Raw genomic sequence first — 27,826 nt, 5'->3', positions numbered from 1 at the left:
TCAGAACAGGTTATCTATGATATGTTCAGTGTCACTGATGGAATCTATTCTTATTGCTAATAGTAAATATTTGTACATCTTATTCTGAAAGTCACATCCAAAACTTAAAAGTATTCCCTCCTCTGGTCATTTTTAAAGCTTTATTATTTTGAATAAAGGAAAACCATTCACATAAAGATCTTCATTGTAGCACTGTTTATAGCAGCAGGAAAGTGAAATCAACTTGAATGTTAACTCTTATACTAGATAGAAGAGTATGCAGTCATTGCAATTTTAATTATGCAAACTATAAAACAGCATGGGAAACGATTGTTATGCTCTTGAATGAAATAAGCATAACACAAATTGTATGCATATTATCTGCTCACCCATGTTTTTAAAGAGTCATGCTTAGAGAGAAAGACAGAAAATACTGCCTAGGAACAAAAGCAAATGCTTGTGTGTGTACAATGTGCCAAGCCCTGTTTCAAATCTTCCTGTAGCTGAGTTCTCTGACCCTTACAACACCACCACTCCTATTTTGTCAGGAATTAGACTGCAGAGAGGTTAAGGAGCCTACTCAGGGTCACACCGTGTAATTGCTGATATAAGAATACAGCAGTCTCTTAAGTATGTTATTATATTGCCTCGGGATACCATGCTCTCTGAAACAGAGAAGCAAATGGAGTTACGTCAGGCTGTACTTGTCTTCATACTATCTGTGACTTCTATTTTCCAATCTTTCTTTAATATTCCACACTAAACATGTACTTTAGAAATGTTTGAGTGGCAGCCATTTAAGAGCCTCAGGAATGGAAAGTGTGAAAGACAATGGAGAAATCACTACCCCTAGGCTATTGTAAGGAAATTGGCCTGTGTGTTCCCTGACTTGACCAATTAGGAAGCTGATTGGTACCCCATGTTAGTGTATGTGGGGGGTGTGATGGAACCAAATGGGCTACCTGCTTTGTGACAGGATCTCTCTTAAGTTAAAATTGAGTAGAAGTATCAAGAGTATCTGTGAAATCACTCAGTGAGTTGGGATGCAGGTAAGTACAATGCTGGATCCTTGCTCATTTACCTGGTCTCATTGCTATCTAAACCCAATGGGTTCAAGAATCTTGAAGTAAAAATTCCATTGTATAGTCATTATTTTGCATCATACAGAAAAAAATCATCAAAACTACTAGATAAGGTTCAGTTTTTTCAATGAACTCAATAAAGGAACATGTTGCCCGGGTTTATATGAAATAGTTATCCTAGTTGTACATACAGCCATATTGCTATAAGCTAAATTACTTATTAAGGTCCATTGGAACAGTATTGACTAGGATTGTGTAATTTATCTCCAGTTATTGAAAATGAGAAGACAATGCCAATGCTTCAGGCTGTCACTGGGGAAAGATAAGAATTGTAAAAAATTGTCCATATCTTTAAAAATACCACTAGGAGAAAAAGCATTGACTCTATTACTTTGTCATCTAAATATAAAGCATGTTTCTTTTCTGGCAGAAAAGCCAGCAATTCCTGTAATAAAAGTTACCCTGGAGGATATATAAGAATAAGCTTAGAAAAACATGAATAAAAGAAATCATAAAGAATTACTTGGAGCTAAAGTTGTTGATCATGAGGATTATGTTTGACAGGAAAATATACCCTTTGGGAAATCGTATTAATCCTTAAAAGCAAATTTTTGCTACACTCTGTACAATTGTTGCAATGTGGCTGATGCTGAAACCTATTTTTTACTGAATTTGGAAAACAGGGGTTTCTAATGCCCTGAAATCTACTCTACGGGAAATGAGACTACAGGATTCTAAACGTGCAGACAAAAGGAAAAGCCAAAAGCAGAAAGCAAAACACAGGCAAGTGAAAAACCCATGGAAACATCGAACGTCTAAAAATACATTAACGTTGGATAGATAAAGCTTCTAGATTCTCAGACATTTCACTTTTGATTGATCCACATACTGAGTTTTAGAAATGCTTAAAATCAAGAGGAAATTGCTATGGTGTGTTTTAAATGTTAAGTAGTTTATATGACATATTTTGAATAGACTACCTTCTTTGTGAATAGTTTGGTTTCCTCCTTCTTTCCCATTCCAATTGTCTTTCGATTTCCAGCGCAGATGGTTTCCCATTCTAAAATGTATGTCAAGATTGTCTAAATTAAAAGTGTCTGATTTCTGCTGGGTACTGAGTCACTCTAAATATTAGCTATTTCTTGTCTTCTTATTAAGTGTATTGATCTCCTTTGAATCATGTTCTGTAGTCGTTATTCCCCACTGTCTGTCTGAAATCCTAAAGTCCTGTTATTACAGATAGGAAACCAAAATAGTCCAGTTTGTAAAGGACCTCCAATACCTCAAGCAGTGTTTTGATTTGTTAAATGTGATTTCTATTTTGCCTTGTTTCTTACCATTTCATAGACTCTGTCAGACCATGGAGTCTTTAGACAAACAGATTTCTTACAGCAATGCAATTAGGGAAGATAGAGTGTGTCTACCAGGTAATGTTCCTGTTGGTCATTGGTCAGTTGGCTTTGACAATCCCAACAAGATCTAATGCACCAAAGTCTACCTTACAGGAAATGTGACTAGAGGCTTCTAAACACTGGAGAAGAAATTTTATATTATTAATTCAATGCAACACCCTACAAATTTGTTATTAAGTAAAATTTTGCATTTTAGAAAGCTTAGTGCCTCAAAATTCTTATTTCAATAATCATTCTAAACTGTATCCAGATTCATTGTTCTTGATAACAATAGGCTAAAAAGACATCAGATACAGAAATGGGAAGTATAAACATCTCACACTTGCCTACAGGGCCCAGACCAAAAAAAAAAAAAAAAAAAAAAAATCTGGTTCCTGAGGAATACTGTTCTGAGGCTTCCAGAGCAGGTCGTGAAACTGAATATACTCTGTACCTATTTGCGGATGCCTTTGGCAGTTGCTTTAACAACCAAGCCTTCACCACAATGAGAAACCACTTTGTATCCCATAGGATGCTGTAATAAAAATGATAGATAGAAACAAATGTTGGTAAAGATGCAGAAAAACTGGAGCCCTTATACATTTCAGATGCAAATGTAAAACAGTTTGACAGTTCCTCAGGAAGTTAAATATAGATTTATCATATCAGCCAGAAATTCCCAGGGGTATACCCAAGAGAATTAAAAATATACATCCATTCAAAAACTTGTATTTGAATGTGCTTTGCAGCATTATTCATGGACAAGACATGGAAATAGCCTAATGCCTGCCAACTGCCAAATAGAAAACCAAAATGTGGTATATTGATATAATGAAACACTATTCAGGCCGGCACAGTGGCTCAATAGGCTAATCCTCCACCTTGCAGCTCCGGCACACTGGGTTCTAGTCTCGGTAGGGGCGCCGGATTCTGTCCCGGTTGCCCCTCTTCCAGGCCAGCTCTCTGCTGTGGCCTGGGAGTGCAGTGGAGGATGGCCCAAGTGCTTGGGCCCTGCACCCCATGGGAGACCAGGAGAAGCACCTGGCTCCTGCCTTCAGATCAGTGCGGTGCACCAGCTGCAGTGCGCTGGCCACGGCGGACATTGGAGGGTGAACCAATGGCAAAAGGAAGACCTTTCTCTCTGTCCCTCTCTCTCACTGTCCACTCTGCCTGTCAAAAAAAAAAAATGAAGCACTATTCAGACACAAAAGAGAAATGAAATACTCTTTTCATTTGTGGACATATGCCACCACATGGTGAGCTTTCAAAGTGTTATGCTCTGTGAAAGAAGTGGGACACAGAAAACCACATGTTGTATGGCTCCACTGACATGAAATATCCAGAATAGGCGAATCGATAGAGACATAAGCTAGATTAGTTAACATTAGGAAATGGGTAAATAGAGGAATGGGAAATAATTGCCAATGGCTACAGGAGAGAAAGAGAATGGCCTAGTATTAGATAGCAATAATGGTTGCACAGCTCTGACCTTACTAAATGCCACTGAATTGTGCACTTTAAAAGAGAATTTTATAGTTTTTAAGTCACATCTTTTAAAAAAAGATCATTTATTTATTCACTTCTTTCTTTGTCTGAAAGTCAGAGTTATAGACAAAGAGGGAGAGACAGCAAGAGAGAGAGAGAGAGAGAGAGAGAGAGAATCCATTCACTGGTTCATTCCTCAGATGACCACAACAGCTGGGACTAAGCCAGTAGCCAGGAGAGAATGAGTGCAGGGGCCTAAACACTCAGACCATCGTTTGCTGCTTTTCTCAGGCCATTAGCAGAGGGATGGATTGGAAGTGGAGCTGCCAGAACTCAAATCGGCACCCATAGGATATGTCGGCCTCACAGGCTGCAGATTAAACTGCAATGCCATGACATGAGCCCCTGTATCTTAATAAAAGAAAATTTTGATATGAATTTATTTACCTGTACTTATTGATTTTATTTTCCCCTAAAGCTTCATGCTCTAAACAGAACACTTTTTTTTTCATTATTTTTAACTTTTATTTAATGAATATAAATTTCCAAAGTACAGCTTATGGATTACAATGGCTTCCCCCCCATAACGTCCCTCCAACCCGCAACCTTCCCCTTATCCACTCCCTCTCCCCTTCCATTCACATCAAGATTCATTTTCGATTCTCTTTATATACAGAAGATCAGTTTAGCATACATTAAGTAAAGATTTCAACAGTTTGCTCCCACACAGAAACATAAAGTGAAAAATACTGTTTGAGTACTAGTTATAGCATTAAATCTCAATGTACAGAACACTAAGGACAAAGATCCTACATGAGGAGTAAGTGCACAGTGACTCCTGTAGTTGACTTAACAAATTGACACTCTTGTTTATGGCACCAGTAATCACCCTAGGCTCTTGTCATGAGCTGCCAAGGCTATGGAAGCCCCCTGAGTTCACTGACTCTGATCATATTTAGATAAGGCCATGGTCAAAGTGGAAGTTCTCTCCTCCCTTCAGAGAAAGGTACCTCCTTCTTTGATGACCCGTTCATTCCACTGGAATTTCACTTGTGGAGATCTTTCATTTAGGTTTTTTTTTTTTCCCCCAGAGTGTCTTGGCTTTCCATGCCTAAAATACTCTCATGGGCATTTCAGCCAGATCCGCATGCCTTAAGGGCTGATTATGAGGCCAGAGTGCTGTTAGGACATTTGCCATTCTATGGGTCTGCTGTGTATCTCACTTCAGCACTGTTTTTAAATTTATTTGAAAGACAGAGAGAGAGAATGAGAAACACACAAATCTCCCATCTGCTGGTTCACTCCTCAAATATCTGCAATATCCAGAGTTGGCCAGGGAGAACCCAGGAACCTGGAGTTCAATCCAGGCCACGATGTGGATGGCAGGGATGCAACCATATGAGCCATTTCTCACTGCTGTCCAGGGTCTTCATTAACAGGAAGCTGGAATCAGAAGTGGAGGTGGGACAAGAAGCCAGACATTGCAATGTGAAATGTGGAATATTACAAGTGACATCTCATCTTCCAAGGCGAATGTCTGTCTCCCTACACACTATTTGTTTAAGAGACAGTCCTTTCCCCAAATTATGTGTTCTTGGTATCTTTATCAAAAATAAATCCCTGTAAATGCATGGATTTATTTCTGGACTTCCTATCTTCTTCCATTGGTTAATAGGTCTGTTTTTATGCCCCTATCATGCTATTTTGATTACAATCACTCTATATTTTTAAATCAGGGAGTGTAATGCCCCCAGCTTTGTCTTTTTTGCTCAAGATTGCTTTGGCTAATCAAGTTCAGTTCTTTTGTGATTCCAAACTAATTTAAGGGTTGTTTTTATATTTCTGTATGCAGTAACCTTGTAGGGGGCTGCTGCTATGGTGTAGTAGGCTAAGCCTCTGCCTCCAGTGATGCCAGCATCCCATATGGATGCTGGTTCATGTCTTGGCTGCCTTTACTTCAATCCAGCTCTCTGCTATGGCTTGGGAAGGCAGTGGAAGATGGCCCTGATCCATGTGGGAGATCCAAAAGAAGCTCCTGGCTCTTGGCTTCGGATCAGCCCAGTTCCAGCCATTGCAGACTTTTGGAGAGTGAACCAGCAGATAGAAGACCTTTCTGTCCATCTCTCCCTCTCTCTGAAACTCAGACTCTCAAATAAATAAATAAATCTTTTAAAAAAAGAAATAACATTGTAGTTTTGATATGGGGATTGTTGAATCTGGAGATTGTTTTGGGTGATAAGAATGTGTTTATGATACTCATTCTTCCCTATTTATCTTTCCATTTATTTGTATCTTCTTAAATTTCTTTCATTAGTGTTTCATAGTTTTCAGTAGAAAAGACTTCACCTCGTTTTGTTTAAAGTAGCGTTAAACATTTTAATTGTTTTGTTGCTGTTGTCATTGGGATTATTTTCCTAAATTCCTTTTCAGATTCATTATTGGTATTTAGAAGTACTACTGATTTGTTGTGTTGATATTGTATTCTTCAACCTTACTGAATTCACTTATAAATTCTAACAGAGTCCCTTGGGTTTTCTGTATAGATAAGATCATGTCATCTGCAAATAGAGACAATTTCACCTCTTCCTTTCCTGTCGGGATGCCTTTTCTTTCTTTCTCTCACCTAACATGCACAAATTTTTAAAATGATACTCTCAAAGGTTTTAAAATGCACAAGGAAATCCATACAACATAATATTAAGCTAGAAAATAGAATGTCAAATTCTATATCTCATGTGAAATTAATAACAGAAAAGCTCGAGAATAAAGATCTGAATTTCATGTTGAAGTCTTAACAATTATTATCTCTAGAGAGTAAGATTACTATCATTATTATGTTATATTTTATGTTTATCTGAGTTTTATAGATTTTTCTTATTTTCTTTTTAACTCAGGAAAATAAACTTAAATGTTTGATAAAATAAATTAGATACAATCTAAAAGCTGGGTCTTAGACTTTTGGGTTTTCCAGCTGCCAATTTATGCGGCAGAGCATATACAAAAAGGATAAGATATCATGATTCTGTATTCAGGATGTCACAAGTTTCACAATACTCCAGGAAGATTTCTCCTTTACATATATATGGTCAGACTTGGCTGGCGCTGTGGTTCACTTGGCCAATCCTCCGCCTGCGGCGCTGGTACCCTGGGTTCTAGCCCCGGTTAGGGGGCCAGATTCTGTCCTGGTTGCTCCTCTTCCAGTCCAGTTCTCTGCTGTGGCCTGGAAGGCAGTGGAGGATGGCCCAAGTGCTTGGGCCCTGCACCCTCATGGGAGACCAGGAGGAAGTACCTGGCTCCTGGCTTTGGATCGGCACAGTGCACCTGCCGTAGCAACCATTAGGGGAGTGAACCAACAGAAGGAAGACCTTTCTCTCTCTCTCACTGTCTAACTCTGCCTGTCAAAAAAAAAAAAAAAAAAACATATATATGGTCAGACTGAAACTTGATACAGTTAGATAAGTTGCTTAGTTTGTAAATAATCGTCATTTATTTTTCATAATTATAAGCAACTCACAACTAAGTCTTTTTAAAATTCACTTTGTGCTGAATATTTAAACATATGAGCCATATCTTAAGAGAAGGATTTCCCTGAGTGAAAGGCCAGATCTCTACCTCTTTCCACTCACGTTTTATTGATGAGAAAAATTGAGACTCAAGGAAATTAAACAATCTGTTTCAGGGCAAAAGCTGATTACTATGAAAACCAAGGCTGGAACCCAGGAGCCCTAACTTGGCAACTGACAAAATTTACAGAGCAAAAGATGATGACAGACAACAAATGATTAACATAATTTAAAAGTTAGTGTTTCTTTTCATTGGAGATTGTTTAAACTAACTTTCGGTTTTCTGGCAATTAAAACAAATGCCCACAGAAAATGTTAAGTATTTTTGGTCAGAGAACAACCAAAGAAAGAAGAGTCTCGGCCACCATGACAAGCATGTGGAAACCAAAAGTGAGAGCAAGCAACTTCGAGGTCCAAGTCCTCCCAATGGATCTGTTGCCTGTTGTCCAAATAAGCTTATATGCGTTGAGCATCTATTCTTTTTTTTAACTTTTATTTAATGAATATAAATCTCCAAAGTACAGCTTATGGATTACAATGGCTTCCCCCCTCCAATAACTTCCCTCCCACCCGCAACACTCCCCTTTTCCACTCCCTCTCCCCTTAGCATTCACATCAAGATTCATTTTCGATTCTCTTTATATACAGAAGATCAGTTTAGCATACATTAAGTAAAGATTTCAACAGTTTGCTCCCACACAGAAATATAAAGTGAAAAATACTGTTTGAGTACTAGTTATAGCATTAAAGCTCAATGTACAGCACACTAAGGACAAAGATCCTACATGAGGAGTAAGTGCACAGTGACTCCTGTAGTTGACTTAACAAATTGACACTTTTGTTTATGGCATCAGTAATCTCCCTGGGCTCTTGTCATGAGCTGCCAAGGCTATGGAAGCCCCCTGAGTTCACCGACTCTGATCATATTTAGACAAGGCCATGGTCAAAGTGGAAGTTCTCTCCTCCCTTCAGAGAAAGGTACCTCCTTCTTTGATGACCCGTTCATTCCACTGGGATCTCACTCACGGAGATCTTTCATTTAGTTTTTTTGTTTTTTTGTTTGTTTGTTTGTTTGTTTGTTTTTTCCCCCAGAGTGTCTTGGCTTTCCATGCCTGAAATACTCTCATGGGCTTTTCAGCCGGATCCGCATGCCTTAAGGGCTGATTCTGAGGCCAGAGTGCTGTTTAGGACATCTGCCATTCTATGGGTCTGCTGTGTATCTCACTTCCCATGTTAGATCGTTCTCTCCCTTTTTTATTCTATCAGCTAGTATTTGCAGACACCATTCTTGTTTATGTGATCCCTTTGGTTCTTAGTCCTATCATTATGATCAATTGTGAACAGAAATTGATCACTGGGACTAGTGAGATGGCATTGATACATGCCACTTTGATAGGATTGAATTGGAATCCCCTGGTATGTTTCTAACTCTACCGTTTGAGGTAAGTCAGCTTGAGCATGTCCCGACTTGCACATCTCTTCCCTCACCCTGACTATTGATGAGCGACTTAATATGTTATCCCTCTTAGTATTTTTTTGTTTGTTTGTTCTACTTAATACTTTTGGTTGAATACTGTAATCAATACACAATTATTCTTAAGTGCTGAAACTTAACTGAAAAGTGATCGCTGTTAAATATAAGAGTGAGAATAAGAGAGGGAAGAGCATCTATTCTATGAAGCACTGTGCAAGGCTCTTTTTCTTATTCTGCCTGGGCATGGTACCATCACAACCATGCTGTGAGGAAAATGTTATTACCATCCATGCTTTGGAGTTGGGTGAATTGATTAGGCTCAGACGTTATAAGAATTTCTTCTACTAATAGCCAAAGCAGAATGTTCATGTTGCCCACATAACTCCAACGATGACACCACCTTAACAGAGAGGACGGCAGGTCCCATGGATGGAGCTCATGGCTGTCTATCACCACCACCCTCAGCTTGGCACCTTTTTCCCACTTGGTAGCTACTTCGGTGGGTCATGGACAGAATCCATTTTTTAAGACTTTTCAAAGAAATCAGAATGAAAGATGGATATTTCCTGTCTGCATCGTATATGAGTCTATGTGTACAATTATCTCCTGCCCTACTTTACTCACAAACTTTTAGAGACTATGTCCATTGGAATATGCCAGCACTGCTTCATGCTGTGTGTGTTCCCTTAGTACCAAAACACTGTGTGATAAATCAGATTTTCTTCCTCTAGGTCCAGATAGAATCCAATTTGAATGATGGGCTGTTGAGAGGGGTAAAATGAATGATGGTTTAAGAGAAGTTGGCCTTATTTCTGTGTGAAATACAATGTCTTTGGGATTTTTTTTTCTTTTCCTTATTGCTTATTCTCTGAGTACTTGTAATCTATATCCCTCCGTGCAGGTACAAAGAACATAAGTCTCTCATGGAGCAGAAAGTGCTTTAAATGTTATCCCCTTCCCCTTTCTCATTTTCTTCTTTGGCTAAGTCAAACTCGTTAGTGGTGAAAACCCAACTCAGGGCGACCTGTGCTACAAGGCTCACCTTGCTGTCATGAGGACCTGCAGCATCCACACCTCCTGGGATTGTATTAGAACTCAGGGTCTCGCATCTCCCCCCAAACCTGCTGAATGAGAAATGCTGGAGTTGCAGTTTCATTCAACTGGGTGTTTAAGTGGTCAACCAATGATTCTGATGTGCCCTGAAACTTAGGAACCACATTTATAGAAATGATATCCCTTAGACAAATGTTGTAAGTGGTATAGACCAGAGCTCTAAACAGATCAGATAGAAAGAGTGAATCTGGTAATGTAGTCCTTAAATGTTCACTTGCTAGGGCTGACAGATGAAAATACAAAACACCCAGTGAAATTGGAATTGCAAACCAATCACAGATTCTTAGAATGAGTATGTCCTATACAATATTTGGGATGCACTGAAAGAAAACATGTTGTTTATTTGAAATTTCAGTTTAATTGAGTCTCCTGTATCTTTACTTGTTAAATCTGGCAACCCTATCACTAACCCATTCTTTCATAAACAGATTCTGAGAGGAAGAAGTAGCTGTCCTTTGGTGGGATCAAGTGGCCTCTTTTGTTTTGATGCCACAGCAGAGCAAGTTGGAAGAAAGCACCATGTAATTTATGTTTGTGCTTTTTATAAGCACTTTGCTGCATGCTGTGATTTGGGAAAACAGTAATTACTATACTTAACATTACTTGTTTATTTTGTATCATGGAAAAATAGAGTATCTCTTCTACCCTTTTTAACCTTAATAGGAAAGCACAAAATTCCTCTTCATTTGTCCTTCTAGAGAATGTCAGAAAATCATTTTCGAAATGGCAGAAAGCGGTCACCAAGCTAGGGCTAAGTGTTTGGTCAAGGAAGAAGGGGCATGTATATATAGGTGTGTGCTTGGAGGTAGGAAGCCATAAGAAATTAGGAGGCCGGCGCTGCGGCTCACTTGACCAATCCTCCACCTGCGGCGCTGATACCCAGGGTTCTAGTCCCAGTCGGAGTGCCGGATTCTGTCTCAGTTGCCCCTCTTCCAGTGCAGCTCTCTGCTGTGGCCTGGGAAGGCAGTGGAGGATGGCCCAGGTGCTTGGGCCTTGCACCCGCATGGGAGACCAGGAGGAAGCACCTGGCTCTGGCTTTGGATCAGCACGGTACGCCGGCCACAGCAGCCATTGAGGGGTGAACCAACGGAAAAGGAAGACCTTTCTCCCTGTCTCTCTCTCTCTGTCCATGCTGCCTGTTTAAAAAAAAGAAATTAGGAAACAAATACTGTATATCCAATGTGTCAGACATTGTGTATGATGTTTTGTATAATATATATTTAATGTTGAAGCTATAGCAAAGACATTCTTGGGAAAAGTGTTTTAGAGACAAGATGGTTTGGCATGGATGGCATTACTTTTCCCAAAAGTGCATGTCCTTCTTTGTGAACTCATTGTCTCTGTCTGCTGACTTCAGGAAGAAAATATACCCACCTGTACTTAACTCCCATGCCTTTTCTTCAAGGAGACACATGCATATTTGTTTTTGTTAATTTAAAAGGCAAAAAGAGAGCTTCATTTTCTGGGTCACTCCCTAAATGCCTGCCACAACCAGAGCTAAGCTGAGACATTTCAGATCTCCCACATGGGTAGCAGTCACCCAAATACTTGAGCCATCACCAGGGTACACATTAGCAAGAAGCTGGGTGGAAATGGAAGAGCCAAGCACCTGTCTCACATGAACTCAAATATTTATTTAACTAAGTTATTTATTTGAAAGGCAAAGGGAAAGACAGAGATATAGAGATCTTTCATCCATTGGTTCACTCCCTAAATCATTGCAACAGCCAGGGCTAGGCCAGGCTGAAGCCTGGAGGCAGGAACTCATCTCAGGGCAGGGGTGACAGTGGAAAAGAGCCTGCAGTCATGCTGACTGTCCTGACAATTTTTAGTCTATTTTTGTTGAGTGACAAGTGAACTAATGGCTAGGTAGTGGGATCAGGAGTGATGGGAAAACAAAAAGTTGTAAGAAAGGGTGGGCAGGCTTCAGGCCTTGGGGAGTCTAGACCGCCTTGTTTTGATTTAAAAAAGGACTGGTCAGGGCTCCTAACACCATTTACAACTCTCCATAAAATTTAACCAATATATTTTGTCTGTCTTCAAAGCAGCCTCCCAAGCAATTAGTTTAACTGCAATTTGGGGATGCTGACATAGCTCCCGCAGTTTTTCACTAGCCATTAACCAAGCAGCTGTTTGGGGGGAGCTTTTTTTTATTTTTATTTTTCTAAACCAATTCAAATTTAAGAATCTCTTTTATGGGCACTCAAATTGCTTTTGTTATTTCTCCTTGCCTACCAAAGATGCAGTTTTTGTGATTTCTAACCAAAAAAAAAAACCAGAGGATTGCTTGACAGAATAATTCCATTTGCTTTCCTAGCTCTGGATAGGGTTGTTTAATCTGCAGAAAGCAGTGGCAGAAGTGAGAACAATCAAGAGACGGGAAAGTGTGTCCTGTGTCCACTCTGCAGTATGGACGCTAACTGTTAGTGTATCACATTGTGACTCTGCGGACATCCCTGATATTTGTAGAGTGTTTTATTAAGCCAGGTGTTGAAACTGGTGATGAAGAAGGAGCTCCTGATAAAACCAACAAGATATGCAGGTCAGCCATTGTGACACGAGAGGACTTTTCATTTGGGGATGCTCCATAAACTTGCAGCTTATCAAATATAACTTAGTTTGTAATTTCCTGCATTTCACTAAATCAAGGCCCACTAATATTTAGAACTGGGAATGCACTTTGTGGTAAGATTGATAGTGTTTTTCACTTTTGTATATTTGTCCTCTGTATCAGCGACAACCTTGAAGAACTACTTATGCATGGCCGTATATAGGCTTGTAAGTGCCTATTAATGCATGTAAATAGGCATGCATATTTATAGGGGAGTACTTTTAAAAGTTCATGGAAATGGAATTAAAAGATAAGCTGAGTTTGCAAAAATTTTGAAATCTGTTCTTAGTGTTTTCATCATATGCATTTTCCATTAATTCTTCAAAGACCTGCGTATGTTTGTAATTTTCTGGTACATTGAAGTTGCTTAATAAATAGCAACCATTGATACCAATTACAGCAAAACTCCATAATGATGTGGTATGTGGAAGCCAAAAAAACCACCAACAGTGGGGTAGGGTCACTTTGTTTTTACAGTGAATCAAAAGGAAATAAACAAACAAGCAAAAACCTAGTATGTTCAGCCAACTATAATGTCTCTTAAAATACCAGTAGATAAAATAAAAAGAATAAAACTTCTATTATGCCTAAAGACTATACTGTTAACTAATCCTGTCCTAACATCCTTCCTGTGCATTTAAAAATGCAGAAGTGGGCTTGAGAAGTAACTAGAGCCAATCGTCAATTGCATGGCCTGTGACCAGGCATCATCATTGGGCTTCAGTTGTATTCTGCAGTTGCAAATTGTTTCATGCATGTTGTATGTTGGCTGGTGAATATTCAACTAACTGATCATCTCATTCTCAAACATCTAATTCAAATACAAAAATTATTTTTATGATTTTATTAAAATCACATTCTAATTTGTGCCCCTAAGGTGTATCAACAGGACATCATAAAAGCTGTCAAAATTAATGATAAATTTAGTTAGAGACAAAAACAATGTTTTCAGGCAATCAGTGTTGTTCAAGTACAATAGCCTGCATAGTTATAGACAGAGATGAATTTGTTAAAATAGTTAGCATACTCCAAAAATCAAAAGTCTGTTGCATAAATGCATTCATCAGTAGATACCAAGTTTTTCTAATCCAGAATCAGAATTGGGTAGGTATTGGGTAAGCATTGTGACACAGTGGTTAAGCCCCTGCTTGGGTAACATGCATCCCATATTACAGTGCCCACAATCAAGTTCTGCCTCTGCTTGCAATCCAGCTTTCTGCTAATGCACCGAAAAGGCAGCGGATGATGGCCCAAGTATGCCATGTGGGAAACCAGGATTACGTTCCTGGCTCCTGGCTTCAGCCTGATTGTTGTGGGCATCAGGGGGAATGAAGCAGTGGAAGGAAAATCAATTGATCAATCTCTCTCTCTCTCTCTCTCTCTTTCTCTCACTGTACGTGAGTGAGAAAGAAAGACTCTGCCTTTCCAATAAATAAAATGAATTAAAAAGTAAAAGAATTAGGTAGGAATGTTATCAAGCAACAAGAATTTCCTCTATATTTTATTGATAAAGATAGCTTGAAGAAAAGTTTTTATTTTAATAAACATAGGGATTTATCAAGAAATCAGCTGAGAGGCTCTGCTTAAATGTCACTCATATTGCAGCTTCTGTGAGGAAAAGAACCTGCATAAACAATTTCCTAGACTAGTTAAAATCACATATTATATACACATTGAAACTATTGACTATTTAAAGGAATGACTACAAAGCTTTACAATGCATTGGCACAGAATTCCATGTTTTCTGCCTGAGCCAAGGAAAAATGATTCTGTTTCTACAGTTCATTAATTTCCAAGCTGGGTTATTAAAGGTGGTAATGCTTAGTTCTTCAATGTGTTGTCTTCTCTTCTCTCTTATTGATTTTTAAGGAGTAAAAATGGGCCATTTCATATCCAGGAAGTGAATAGTCACTTTATGGCCCTGTGTTTCATACCTTATATTGGGAGAAATTGAGGTTCTTAAAAAAAAATTCTTGGAAATACATATCATGAAAAAAAAAGACAAATAGATTTCAAAATTTTTGCACCAAAATTAGTTTATCTTTTAAATCCACTTTCTCATGAGCTTTTTCAAATATTTTCATATATTTGACCATGAGGAACAAGATTTTTGCCTTTCCTCTTGGCCAAATAGAAGCAGAATTTTCAAAAATCATCCTTTGGTTCCAAGGAAATTTCAGGAAATGTTTTCTCCTTTGCTTCCTTGGACTTTCTGGGAAGCCAACCTTGCCTCCACATTATCTTTTAATGGCTTCATAGTGTCTAAGGGATGATGAGGATGAGACAGACTCAGGAGCCAGTCTGCTGGGTTCACGTTCCCACTACCCTTGTAAATCTTTGATTGACTGAGTAATCACTTGCTCTCTGAGGTTCAGTTCTCTCATCTGTTAAATAGCAATAACACAATAGGACCAGGCAACTAGTTAGAACTTAATAAATATTAGCATAGAAAAACATTCTGGAATTTGGAAGGACTGCCTCTTGGTAGAAAGGCCCTGTTTTTGGAATCTAAAGTGCTTGATTGTGTGATATTAGACCATTAACTAAACATCTCAGAGCACTTTCTCCTGGGTAAAATGCTGAACATAATCACTTTGTGGGCTTCTTATGAAGATGAAATAAAGTAATATTGGGAACCACTGTTGAAGTTGCACTGACTTTGGCATCCAATGGGAGATTTGAATCTCAACCCTTTTATTCACTAGCTTTGTGATCTTGAACAAGGTTGTTCTTTCTACCACTTTATTTGTAAAAGAGGAAGCATAATATCTCCATTGCAGTATCATGAGAATCTGCAGGTAATTTCTCTACAGTCCTTTAATGCATTGTAGGGACTTCATAAATGGAAGATGCATTGTTTTGTGAAATATGTTGACATCTGTATCACTCTACATGGATATTAGCTGCCTACCTCATCATCACTACTTTTGTTCTTCTGGAAGATGGGCCAACAAAACTCTTTCCCCCAATCCCTGGAAGAACCTTTAGCAGTTACTGCTTCCCAAAATGCCAGGTGTATATGCCATAAACTTTCAAACAGAAACATCTCATAACATCTAAAAAAGTATTTCCATTTTTATTGAAATTGTATATATTTAAGGTATACAGTGTGATGTTTAGATATACATATATATATATAATCAATTTATTATTTCAGTTAAGTTACTTAACACATCCATCTATTTACATAGTTACCATTTGTGTGTGTGTGTTAAAATTTACCCTTTTAGAAAGGTTAACGCCACAGCCTGTAGCATCAGCATCCCCTATTGGCACCGGTTTGAGTCCCAGCTGTGCTGCTTCCAATCCAATTCCCTGCTAATGTGCCTGAGAAAGCAGCATAAGATGCTCAAGTTCTTGGGCCACTACAACCACCTGGGAGATCTGGAAGAAACTCCTGGCTCTTGACTTTAGCCTGGCTGAATCTTGGTCATTGCAGCCATTTGGGTAGTGAACCAGTGGATGGAGGGTCTCTCTCTCTCTCTCTCTCTCCCTCTCCCTCCCTCTCTCTGTCTCTCTCTGTCTCTCCTCTCTATCTATTTAACTTTGCCTTTCAAGTAGATAAATAAATCTTCATTAAAAAAAGAAAATTTCAAGTACATAATATAGTACTATTAGCTATAGATCCCATTAGAATGTGTATTAGAATTCTAGAACTTATTGTACATAACTGAAACTTTGTATCCTTTGACCAACATCTTTCCATTTCCCCCAAAATCTCTGTCCTGGTAAGCACCATTCTACTCATTCTACTCTACTTCTACAAATTCAACTTTTTTAGATTCCACATAGAACTGATATCATGTTTTATTTGTCTTTGTATGACTGCCTTATTCCAATTAGCATAATGTCTTTCAGGTGCATCCAAGTTGTTGCAAATGGAAGGATTTCTTTATCTTTTAAAATTGAATAATATTACATTGTGCATGTGTGTGTGCCTTAACTTCCTTAACCATTCCCCTATTGTTGGACACTTTGGCCGTTTGCACAACTTGACTATTGTGAACACTGCTGCAATAAACATAGGCGGTACACATCTCTTCAAGTTACTGACCTCTTTTCTTTAGGACAGAAACCCAGAAGAGGGTTAAGTGAATCACTGGAAGCTGTATTTTTAATTTTTTTAGGAACTTCCAAATTATTGTCTATAATGGTTACACCAATTTACATTCCCCACAACAGTGTGCAAGGGTTCCCTGCAGGGTTCCCCTTCAGACTTTTTGATAATAGTGATCCTAATAGATAAGAGATGATATGACATTGTTTTGATTTGCATTTCCCTAATGATCAGTGATATTGAGCACCTTTTCAAATCCATTGGCCATTTGTATGTCTTCTTTGGAAAAATGTCTATTCAAATCCCTTGCACATTTTTAATCATGCTATTTTGTTTATTTACTATTGAGTTATATGAGTACTTGAATATTTTGGACATTAACCATTTATCAGACATATGACTTCAAATATTTTCTCCCATTCTGTGGATTATCTTTTCATTTTGTTGAGTATTTCCTTTCCTGTGCAGAACCATTTCAGTTTGATGTAATACCGTTAATTTATTTTTTGCTTTTATTACATGTGCTTTTGATGCCATATTCAAAAATTCAATGACAAGATCAATGTCAATAAACTTGTTCCATATGTTTTCTTCTAAGAGCTTTATGGTTTCAGGTCTCATGACTTTTGAGGTTTGAAACTGCACGAATTTTTTATGGTGCCAATAGAAGGCATTGCCTTAGAAAATGGCTCTGTCAGTGATATGCTTTCTACAGCATGTATCAGAAATACAGATTAAACACATAGAGACTTACCCACGGAGACAGAAGAAGCTGCAGGGAAAGCAATCCAGGACTGGTTCCATGGCTCAACAGTGCCCTCAGCATTGGCTCTTTCTCTCTATCTGCCATTTCTTTCTCAGCGTGTAACTTTTGTCTTTATGGACCTGGTGGAAACAGACTCCGAGAAGGAAGAGGTAGATGGGGCAGCAACTTCTACTTCTATCCCGTTGGCCAGCTCTGGGTCACCTGGCTACAAGGGAATCTGGAGGAAAGGTTTACTTGACATGTTGTTGCTTCAAATGAGATTGGGATTCCAATATCAGGGTGGAAGGGGAGGACAGATAGCATTTGGAAGCTGGCTGGCACTGCCTGCCACAGTATTCTAACACTTAAAGGGGAGGTAATAGACAATGAGCTGGTGCTCCCTGCAGTGGAGCCAAGGTCTGTCGAGGTTGCATCAAAATATCACTTCATACTGAAAAGTTCAATAATTCTAAAATTCAACCTGTCTTCTATTATATGGAATAAGGTACAGTTTGCTCTTCGTGCTTTGCTCACAGGAAACATGGATGTACAATTGAGAGAACTAGTTAATGTCTGTGGTAGCTGTTTGGTTGTGATGCAGTTGGTTTGGATTTGGTTTGATCTAATCATTTTGTTTTTGTGAGATGTGCAATGGCCTTGGACATCTAAGCAAAAATGCTTGTATATCCCATGGCCCAAGGCTGGAGCTACATCTCCCCAAATTAATATGTGAGCATTCTCCAAAACAATTTGGAACCTCTATGGGGATATAACAGCTTGTTGCAACCCGGCTAGTCAGAGCACAGCATGGGCAGCACAATAAGCACCAGTCCTGCATTTCATGACTGGAGCTTTCCTGGAGGTGAAGAGGGGAGCACTTGGCTGAAATATAAATTCCACTCAAAATAAGCTTGACCTAACTACACATGGACATGAGATGAGATGTTGCGATGAATTCTCTTCCTTAGAAAGGAAGATAAATCAAATACATAAAATCTAGATTGGAGATGTAAATACCAAAAATAAGTCAATGTCTGTAACAAGCCCATATGATATAAGTCAACCCAAGGAAAGTGTCTGTTCTTATTTGTCAGAGGGGATCTTAAAGGGGCTAGAACAATTCACCCCATTGATATGACATTGTCCCTCTCCAGGAGGGAAAACTAAAATATTTCTCCAATGACCTGACCCAGTAGCTAAAGTTTTTATGTTACTTATCAAGTCTTAAATTTTGGATGCTATAGAGGAAAGGAAGATATTAATTTGACTTTACCTCCTATAATAATTGATGTGAATTAAGTTATCAAACTAACTCTAAAAAATTCTATGATTGAAATTTTTCTAGGAATAGTAATTGTGCTTTCCTCCTCCACAAAAGTACCCGTGTGATGCTAGGCACAAGGCAGGTGTCAATGGATGTTGTCTGAAGTTAACAGAGAGAATGACTCATGGGAAAGAAGGAGGGAAGATCTGAGGAGAGCAGAGCTGAAGAAGCCGGTAGACCTCTAGGCAGAAGGATAAGCATTGGGAGCCCAGGGGAAACTACACATCTGGGGAAAAAGGAACAGAAAGAAGGCCAGAGTGGCTCCATGGAAAATACGCATGCCATCTTGTGAATTTGGAAAGAATTATGCTGTCCCTTGGCACCATCATAGTGGATACCAGGAACCAACTGTGCAATGTCACAGAAAAAAAAAATGAAGACGATAAATATTTGTCACCAGGTCCAGTTCTGGCATCTGCTTTGGATTTATTTTTAAATAAAGCAGGTCTTATTAAAGTAATTAGCCTAGCTGTGACAATTTTGCCCCTAATTCTGGAGTTCCCAAGATAATAGACCACATGTTGAATAAAAAGAGAATTCTAAGCCTCCATGTTTCTCCAGGGTCCTTTTTCAGGACATGCTTATTGCCCAAATTCATAAGTGTTGAGCTAATGGAATGTTTTAATTGCTCATGTTCCTCTGTAGGCAGTGCTAGAATGCAAGCCATAACACTGATTAATTTCACATTTTGATTAAATGTTATAAAAGTCCTTCCCATCTTGTATTTTAATCCTTCAGTACTTTTAGAATATGTCCTTTAAAATTAGGCTTAGAATGAGGGGCTAATATGTTTTTGATGAATAGTAAAATATTTGCCCTCTTTTTCCTCCTCCTATGTCAACTCCTTCTATCCCTGTGATAGTATCCTCCTAAATGAGACCACTGAGTCAGAAACATTTATTTATTTAAGAAGATTTTCATTATTAGTGTGATACTTTTAAAATTCTATACCCTGTGTTAACTCATTTCACTACACAGACACACACACACACACACAATCACTGAATTTATCTCGTCACACTTGGGATGAAGAAATTAAAATCCATCTTTGTCTTTAGAATTGAAATGCTTCACTCTGGTATTCTAAACATTACTGGCAAGGATATAAATAGTTGACAAATCCTTTTGGGAAAACAATATGTATGAAAATTGTAAGTGGGCTTGTTGTTTGACCAGTATTCATGTCTCAGAATCTGTCCAACTGAAACACTTGCATATTTGAATAACAGTGAGTATTTCATACTGCAGTATAGCTTATAAGGACCAAGAATTAGGAAGAAAATATAAATGTTTTCATGAGCAGAATGATTGAATAAACTACAAAATAGCCACCTTTGGGATTCTATACCCATTTAAAAAGATGATTAATATGTAAAGAAATAGTAAAAAGGTGCTGTTCAAACAGTACATATTGGATGATAGTTGTATACTTTTATGTATGTGTGCCATTCTGTAGAAAGTGGATTGGAAATATGTACCCCCAATTGTCAGCTCTGGCTATTCATGGAGAGCACAGGGATTGAGCATGAAGAAGACCCTCATAATTTTGCTGAGATTTTTTTTATTATATAATTTGAATGTTTTACAACGGAAATGTGTTTATGTGCAAGGGAACTCAAAAAAGTTTATGGAAATACGGAGTTCAGTCAGTGGCCATCCCACCCTGAATGTGCCTGATCCCATCTGATCTCGGAAGCTAAGTAGGGTTAGGCTCGGTTAGTACTTGGATGGGAAATGTGGAGTTCAAAGTTAAGCTTATTTTGATGCAATAAAATTTTGATATACATGCATATTTTTACATAGTATGCATTTTCCATGAAGTTCTTGAAGATTCCTCATATTTGTTGAGTAATTTTTAAAAATGTCTTATATAGTAATACCAGGAAGATAAAATGAGAGTAATTGAGTGAGTGTTAACAACTTGATATTTTGTTACTAAATAGCACAAATGTACAAGCACACAAACACTGATATACACATTCAATTTCAGTCACTTATCCAACTGATAAGTGTACTTACAACTTGTACAGTGCTAAGATAAATGGACAAGACTTTATGTACAATATAAAAGTGGAGAAATGATAAAACTAAGAATGAGTCAATGTACTATTAAAGTTCTACCAAAGTCATATGGGAGAAAATGAATTATAAGATTTGCACAGAAAACTCCATAGGAGGCCATTTGGGGTAATCCATGTGAAGTTACAGGAATTAATGTTTATGTTTCTACCTCTACGATAACCAAAAAAATGGCTGATTATACAGAGAGATGTCAAGAAAGGAAGGGGTATTAACTCAATAAGTGGGTATACCTCTGTACCAGGAAGATTAGAATCTGATTTCCTTTAAAGATTCATTTTATGTTTGAAAATCAGAGTGATAGAGAAGGAGAGAAGAAAAAAAGAGAGATATAAAGATATTTTCCATCTGCTCCCTCACTCCCCAAATGGCCCCAATAGCCAGGTCTAGGTCAAGCCAAAGCCAGGAGTCTGGAACCCCATCCAGGTCTCCTATGTGGGTAGCAAAGACCCAAATACTTGGGCCATCTTCCGCTTTCCCAGGTTCATTACCAGAGAACTAGGTTGCAAGCAGAGCAGCCAGGACTCAAATCAGCACTTTGTTATGGGATGCTAGCTAGCATCACAAAGGTTGCTTAACCCACTGGGACATCGTGCTAACCCCTAGAATCTGATTTTTAAGTTGCTTGTCAGCTTTAACAAGTAAAATACTGGCTTGAGTTTCAATTTTAGAGTCCACTCAATAATAATGAATCACATTTGATTTGCAAGCTTATGAACTTAATAAAATGACAAGTAGTATGGAAGTGGACATTTTGCAAGTCCTGAGCAAGCAAGAAGAGGGAGCACTGTCAGCACAGAGCTACACACTGAAGATGTTAGACTTACCAGGATGTCCACATTTCAAGTGGAAACTACAGATTGATAGAGGACTCATAAATGCTCTATCACAACTTCACAGTTATTCATTGAGGGCCTAATATGTGCCTAAGCCATACCAGTGATTTTACATAGACTGTGTTACTTAATTTTTTTTTTTTTTTTTTGACAGGCAGAGTGGACAGTGAGAGAGAGAGACAGAGAGAAAGGTCTTCCTTTGCCGTTGGTTCACCCTCCAATGGCCGCTGTAGCCGGCGCACCGCGCTGATCCGATGGCAGGAGCCAGGTGCTTCTCCTGGTCTCCCATGGGGTGCAGTGCCCAAGTACTTGGGCCATCCTCCACTGTACTCCCTGGCCACAGCAGAGAGCTGGCCTGGAAGAGGGGCAACCGGGACAGAATCCGGCGCCCTGACCGGGACTAGAACCTGGTGCGCCTGCACCGCAAGGCAGAGGATTAGCCTAGTGAGCCGTGGCGCCAGCAATGTGTTACTTAATTTTCCAAATTGCCCTGAACATATGTATGAGGGGACTTCACAGCAAGAGCAGAATTACAAGATAAGTTTATTTTTGGTGAAAAATGTTGTAATCTCTGCATAGTTTTTTTCACTATAAGAGTTTTCCATGGTCTTTTTGAATACCCATCCTATTATTGCCACATTAATCTGGAGAAAATGGGGCCCTAAAGTGTTAGGCAAAGTACAAGTATTGTCATTGAGCAGAGTTAGGATGCCAGGAACATTCATCTCATTTTGAAACCAGTATACTATCTCCTAAAAGAAAATGAAGAGAAAGAGCAGGAGGAGGATACAGTGGCAGTAGCAGCAGAGGGAGGAGAATACAAACAAGAATAGATTCTCACAAAACCCAGCAATCCCACCAGAAATGAAGACAGCATATGAAGGAGGTACCTACATGACCATATTCACCACTGCAGCATTCACAATAGCCAAGCTATGCAATCAACCTAGTTGTCCATCAATGGTTGAATGGATAAAGCAAATGTGGTATCCATGCACAGTGGAATATTATCCCATCATACAAAGAATGAAATCCCGACATTTGCAGCAAAACAGATAGAACTGGAGAACATTATTTTAAGCAAAATAAGACATAGACAAATTCCACATGTCTCTTTCATATTTGGAAGCTAAATACATACATATATACATACATATATACAAGTGTAGCCATGTATGCACATGTGCATGTTCAACTGAATTTAAAATAGTCATTATAGAGGCTGGGAAGGGAGGAGGAAGTGGGATGGGGAGGTTGAATAACAGGGATCAGAATGGATTCTGTCGTTTCAGCACAGTGGTGACTGTGGCTCCTGATGATGCGTTATATTCTGTATAAAGAACTGGAATTGAAGAGCTGGGAGGTTTTAAACACAAAGAAAAGATAAGGAAATAGAAAAGCTTGTTGACTGGGATGGTTAGTTTAAGCTGTGTATGTGTTAAAAGATTGCATTGTACCCCTTAAAAATGTACAAGTAGGGGCCGGCGCTGTGGCATAGTGGGTAAAACCAGCACCTGCAGTGCCGGCATCCCATGTGGGCGCCGGTTCGTGTCCCAGCTGCTTCACTTCCAATCTAGCTCTCTGCTATGGCCTGGGAAAGCAGTAAAAGATGGCTCAAATCCTTAGGCTGCTGCACCAATGTGGGAGACCTGAAAGAAGCTCCTGGCTCCTGGCTTTGGATAGGCACAGCTCCAGCCATTGAGGCCAACTGGGGAGTGAACCAGCAGATGGAGGACCTTTCTAGCTCTCGCTCTTGCTCTCTCTCTCTGTGTGTCTCTCCTTCTCTCTCTGTGTAACTCTGACTTTCAAATAAATAAATATTTTAAAAAGTACAATTATTACATGTTAATCCAAACTTTCAAAAATATTATTCAAAAAGATGTGTAAGTAAGGAAGGAATAAAGAAAAGAGAAGAGAAAAAAGAAAATGGAAGAGGCACTATTATCAATGACATAATTTTTCATGTCTAAAATTGAGGACCAAGAGGTGGGTTGAGATTGTACAGATCTCAGCTGGGAAGTGGAAAAGTCCAGAGCAAAGCTTATGTTGTCTAAATACCTTCCCACTGTGCAACTGCTGACTGTGCAATGTCAGAAAATTAAACCACAGTAAATCTAACAATTCATTATGTACTCATTTTATATCTCTATACTTTCTCTAAACCAATACTGTAAAGGTAGAAAAGTTATTCAAAAATATTTTTTCTTTCTCCCTAATAAAAATAGTTTTTTTCTCAATCAAGCTGTAATAGAGAATTGAACAAACTATGTATTATACATTCAGATTACACAGAACAATAAATAATTCTCAAAGGAAATAAGCAATGATTTCCAAAAATTCAATTGACATCCCAAATTAGATCTACATAAAAAGATCAGCCAATTAACTCAGCCAACAGCTCTTTCTATTTTGCTATTCTCACTTGCATTCTAAAATTTTGTTTATATAATTACTTCAGAACCATAGGGGAAGTAAACTCATTTCGATCTTTTAGGCAATAATTGTCTTATTCAAAGGACAGCAATTTATCCATGAATGTGAAAAATATACAAAAGAATAATAACCAAGAATTCCTTATACTATGAGAGGAGAAAATTGTGTCAAATCGCCAAAGAAAGAAAAGGTTAGGAAGATTAACTAAAATAACCTAATCATTTTATTGGGATAAATGGCAGAGGAAAAGAAATAGAATTGGTCTCTGTTTTCTCCTTTCTAAAGCCATCACCCACAGAGCAGGGTGGACAAAGAGCTGGTCATGTTATGGATTCTTGATGTGGAAATTCAGGAGTATCCGTCCTTTTACTTTGTAAGAGACAGTACTCTGCTCCCACCTACAGATCTTCAAAATCTCCTTTCTTCAGCACTGTTTTGCCAAATCAATAGTGTTATTGGAAATATGTGTATAGCAAAATGCTCATAACAGTCCTATTTGTATTATCCTCAACTGAAAGTTACTAATAAGGAGATTATCACAAATAAATCATGATTCAAGGAAAGACCATAGTTCTTTGATCTTTAGATGCCATTAGATGCTACTGATTGCAAGATGTAAAATTATATGACAGGCTACTTTGAGGAAAAAGACACACTATATCAAATATTCATTGATTTTTTTTGTGATTTTTGACTTTTTATTATCTATTTTTATTAATTTAAATTTATAAAACAAAAATTGTGAGAAAACAATACAATGAATACCCATATACACTTCACCCCTTTTCCCCATTAACATCTCATATTAGTATATTTGTCACAATTATTTTTGATTAATTGATAATCTCATTTAGTTGTATAATTACAGACCCCTACAGTTGAAGTTGGAATCTTCTTTATGTAGTCTCTGGTGTAAACTTTTATCTAAGACCTTTGGCTATTGTTCAGTTTGTGTAGCTCAGTTAGGATGGGCTGCCTACCTAACCTAGACCCTGATAGTAACTCCCACCCCATTCATGTCTGTGTTTAACCACTTAATTTCTAAGAATTTGAAAGACTACCAGAGTTCTGTCAACATTTCCTCTTGGTTAAACTCATAGTACTTTATTCCACTGAATCACTAATGCAATACATTAAAGCGTTTCTCTTCAGAGCAATCTGGAAGCTTTTGATGGAGATATTTAATGCCTGAGTGACAGGCCATCACAGTGCATGATCACTCACATCTATTCTCTCACCTTTGAAATACTACCATGGCCTATTCTTGAGAGCTTGGCAATTTCTACTGTCTCAAATTTCATTGCTTAGAGTTGAGCAGGATTTCTTCTACATGCACCATAACCTTTTCTTTCAAAGCCTCATCATACTGTGATCTTACTGAAGGCATTTAAGAAATCATTAGGAATCCACATTTAAGTTAAAATTCAAATGTATTTGGGATTGTCAAGTCAACTGAGATCATCCAAAGGGAAGATATTCTATACACTTAGTTCAGATCACATAGACTCAGCTATGAATATTTACAGTGTTATCTGCATTTTCCTCTGGCATTTTTTTTATTTTTTTAAACTTTTATTTAATACATATAAATTTCCAAAGTACAGCTTTTGGATTATAGCAGCTTTTCCCCCTCATAACATCCCTCCAACCCTCAACCATCCCATTTCTCACTCCCTCTCCCAACACATTCACATCAAGATCCATTTTCAATTATCTTTATATACAGAAGATCAATTTAGTATATATTAAAGATTTCAACAGTTTGCACCCACACAGACACACAAAGTGTAAAGTACTGTTTGATTACTAGTTATACCATTGATTCACATAGTACAACACATTAAGGACAGAGATCCTACATGGGGAGTAAGTAATCACTGTGTAGTGATTCCTGTTGTTGGTTTAACAATTGACACTTTTTATTTATGGCATCAGTAATCACCCGAGGCTGCCAAGGCTCTGGAAGCCTCTTGAGTTCTCCAACTCTGATCTTATTTAGACAACGCCATAGTCAAAGTGGAAGTTCCAGGGCGCCGGATTCTTTCCTGGTTGCCCCTCTTCCAGACCAGCTCTCTGCTGTGGCCCGGGAAGGCAGTGGAGGATGGCCCAAGTGCTTGGGCCCTGCACCCCATGGGAGACCAGGAGAAGTACCTGGCTCCTGCCTTTGGATCAGCGCGGTGCGCCGGCCGCAGCGTGCCAGCCATGGCGGCCATTGGAGGGTGAACCAATGGCAAAAGGAAGACCTTTCTCTCTGTCTCTCTCTCTCACTATCCACTCTGCCTGTCAAAAAAAAAAAAAAAAAAAGTGGAAGTTCTCTCAGAAAGGTACCTCCTTCTTTGATGACCCGTTCTTTCCACTGGGATCTCACTCAGAGATCTTTCATTTAGGTCATTTTTTTTTGGTCACAGTGTCTTGTCTTTCCATGCCTGAAATACTCTCATGGGCTTTTTAGCCAGATCCAAATGCCTTTGGCATTTATTTTACACCACGTAATTTCAAAAACATTAAAATGAATATTATGAATTCTCAGAAAATGAAAAATCTCAGCAACAGAATCGAAACAGTTTTAGATAGGTTTAAAGAATTTTCAGACAAGTGAAAGTACTCACTTATTAGCTGTTGTATGTGGGATGAGTTCCTGTTGAAATAACATCTATATCAAAGGCCTTCATTGAAGATTAAGTGAAGTGGTACAGGGGCTCTGAGCTCTGGTCCTGGGCTAGTATCATCAGCATCCCTTGGGAATTTGTTAGAAATGCACATTCCCTATCTCCACTCATAGGTGATTTTGATGTGTGCTAAAGTTTATGAGCCACTGGAATAAAGCATTCAAAACATCAGCACATAGTATTGATTATAGATGCTGTCTTTTAAATCTAGAGCCTGTGAACCTTATGCTATTTGTTTTGCATACCTAATCTTCCTTAACTGTCACAGTGACCCCATCAGCCATCACTGCATCTATTTTACAGCTGAGGCTTGTTCAGTAGTGTCAAGTGCCTCCTTTTGAAACATCAGTGTAATGGGCTGCAGATTCCATCCCTTGGTCAATCACATGCTTCTTGGTTTCATTTAGTTCATCCTCTCGTTTTACAGACTTAAAAAACAAAAGATGATTTGCAAAAGAAAGTGACTTGCCAAGAGTCAAATCATTATCAGGAGACCCTAAAGTAGAACTGAAATCTTGAAGCTTTCAGCCTGAGATATTTTCATCACCCCACATTGGCCCTAAGTCCATTTCAAAGACTCTGACTTTAAAGTAATAATTGGTATACATGAAAAGTCCTTCTCAGTGTGTGTGTGTGTGTGTGTGTGTGTGTGTGTGTTTCTTTTTCAGAATACTTAAGAGCTTAAGTTTTGCCCCAGAGCATTTCAAACTATTTTTCCCAGCACCAACTTGTTTTTAGATTTATATTCTTGGTATTCCTGAAGTAGTTAACTTGGTTACTACATCAGAACTTCCTTGTTTCTTCCAAAACAAGCATTAGTATTTCACACTTTCAAAAATGAAGTGCCTAAAGAGTTATTAACCCCAGTATCTCCTGATAAGTTTAAAGCTGTTGGCTGGCACCTGTTTGGTAGTAGCATATCCACCTAAGAACCAAACTGTTATCTCGGGATTCCCTCAATCCTAATTTTCATAGTTTTAGCATA

Source organism: Oryctolagus cuniculus, chromosome 4 (assembly GCF_964237555.1).
Source record: "Oryctolagus cuniculus chromosome 4, mOryCun1.1, whole genome shotgun sequence".
Lineage (NCBI taxonomy): Eukaryota > Metazoa > Chordata > Mammalia > Lagomorpha > Leporidae > Oryctolagus > Oryctolagus cuniculus.
Note: the sequence above shows the minus strand (reverse complement) of the source record.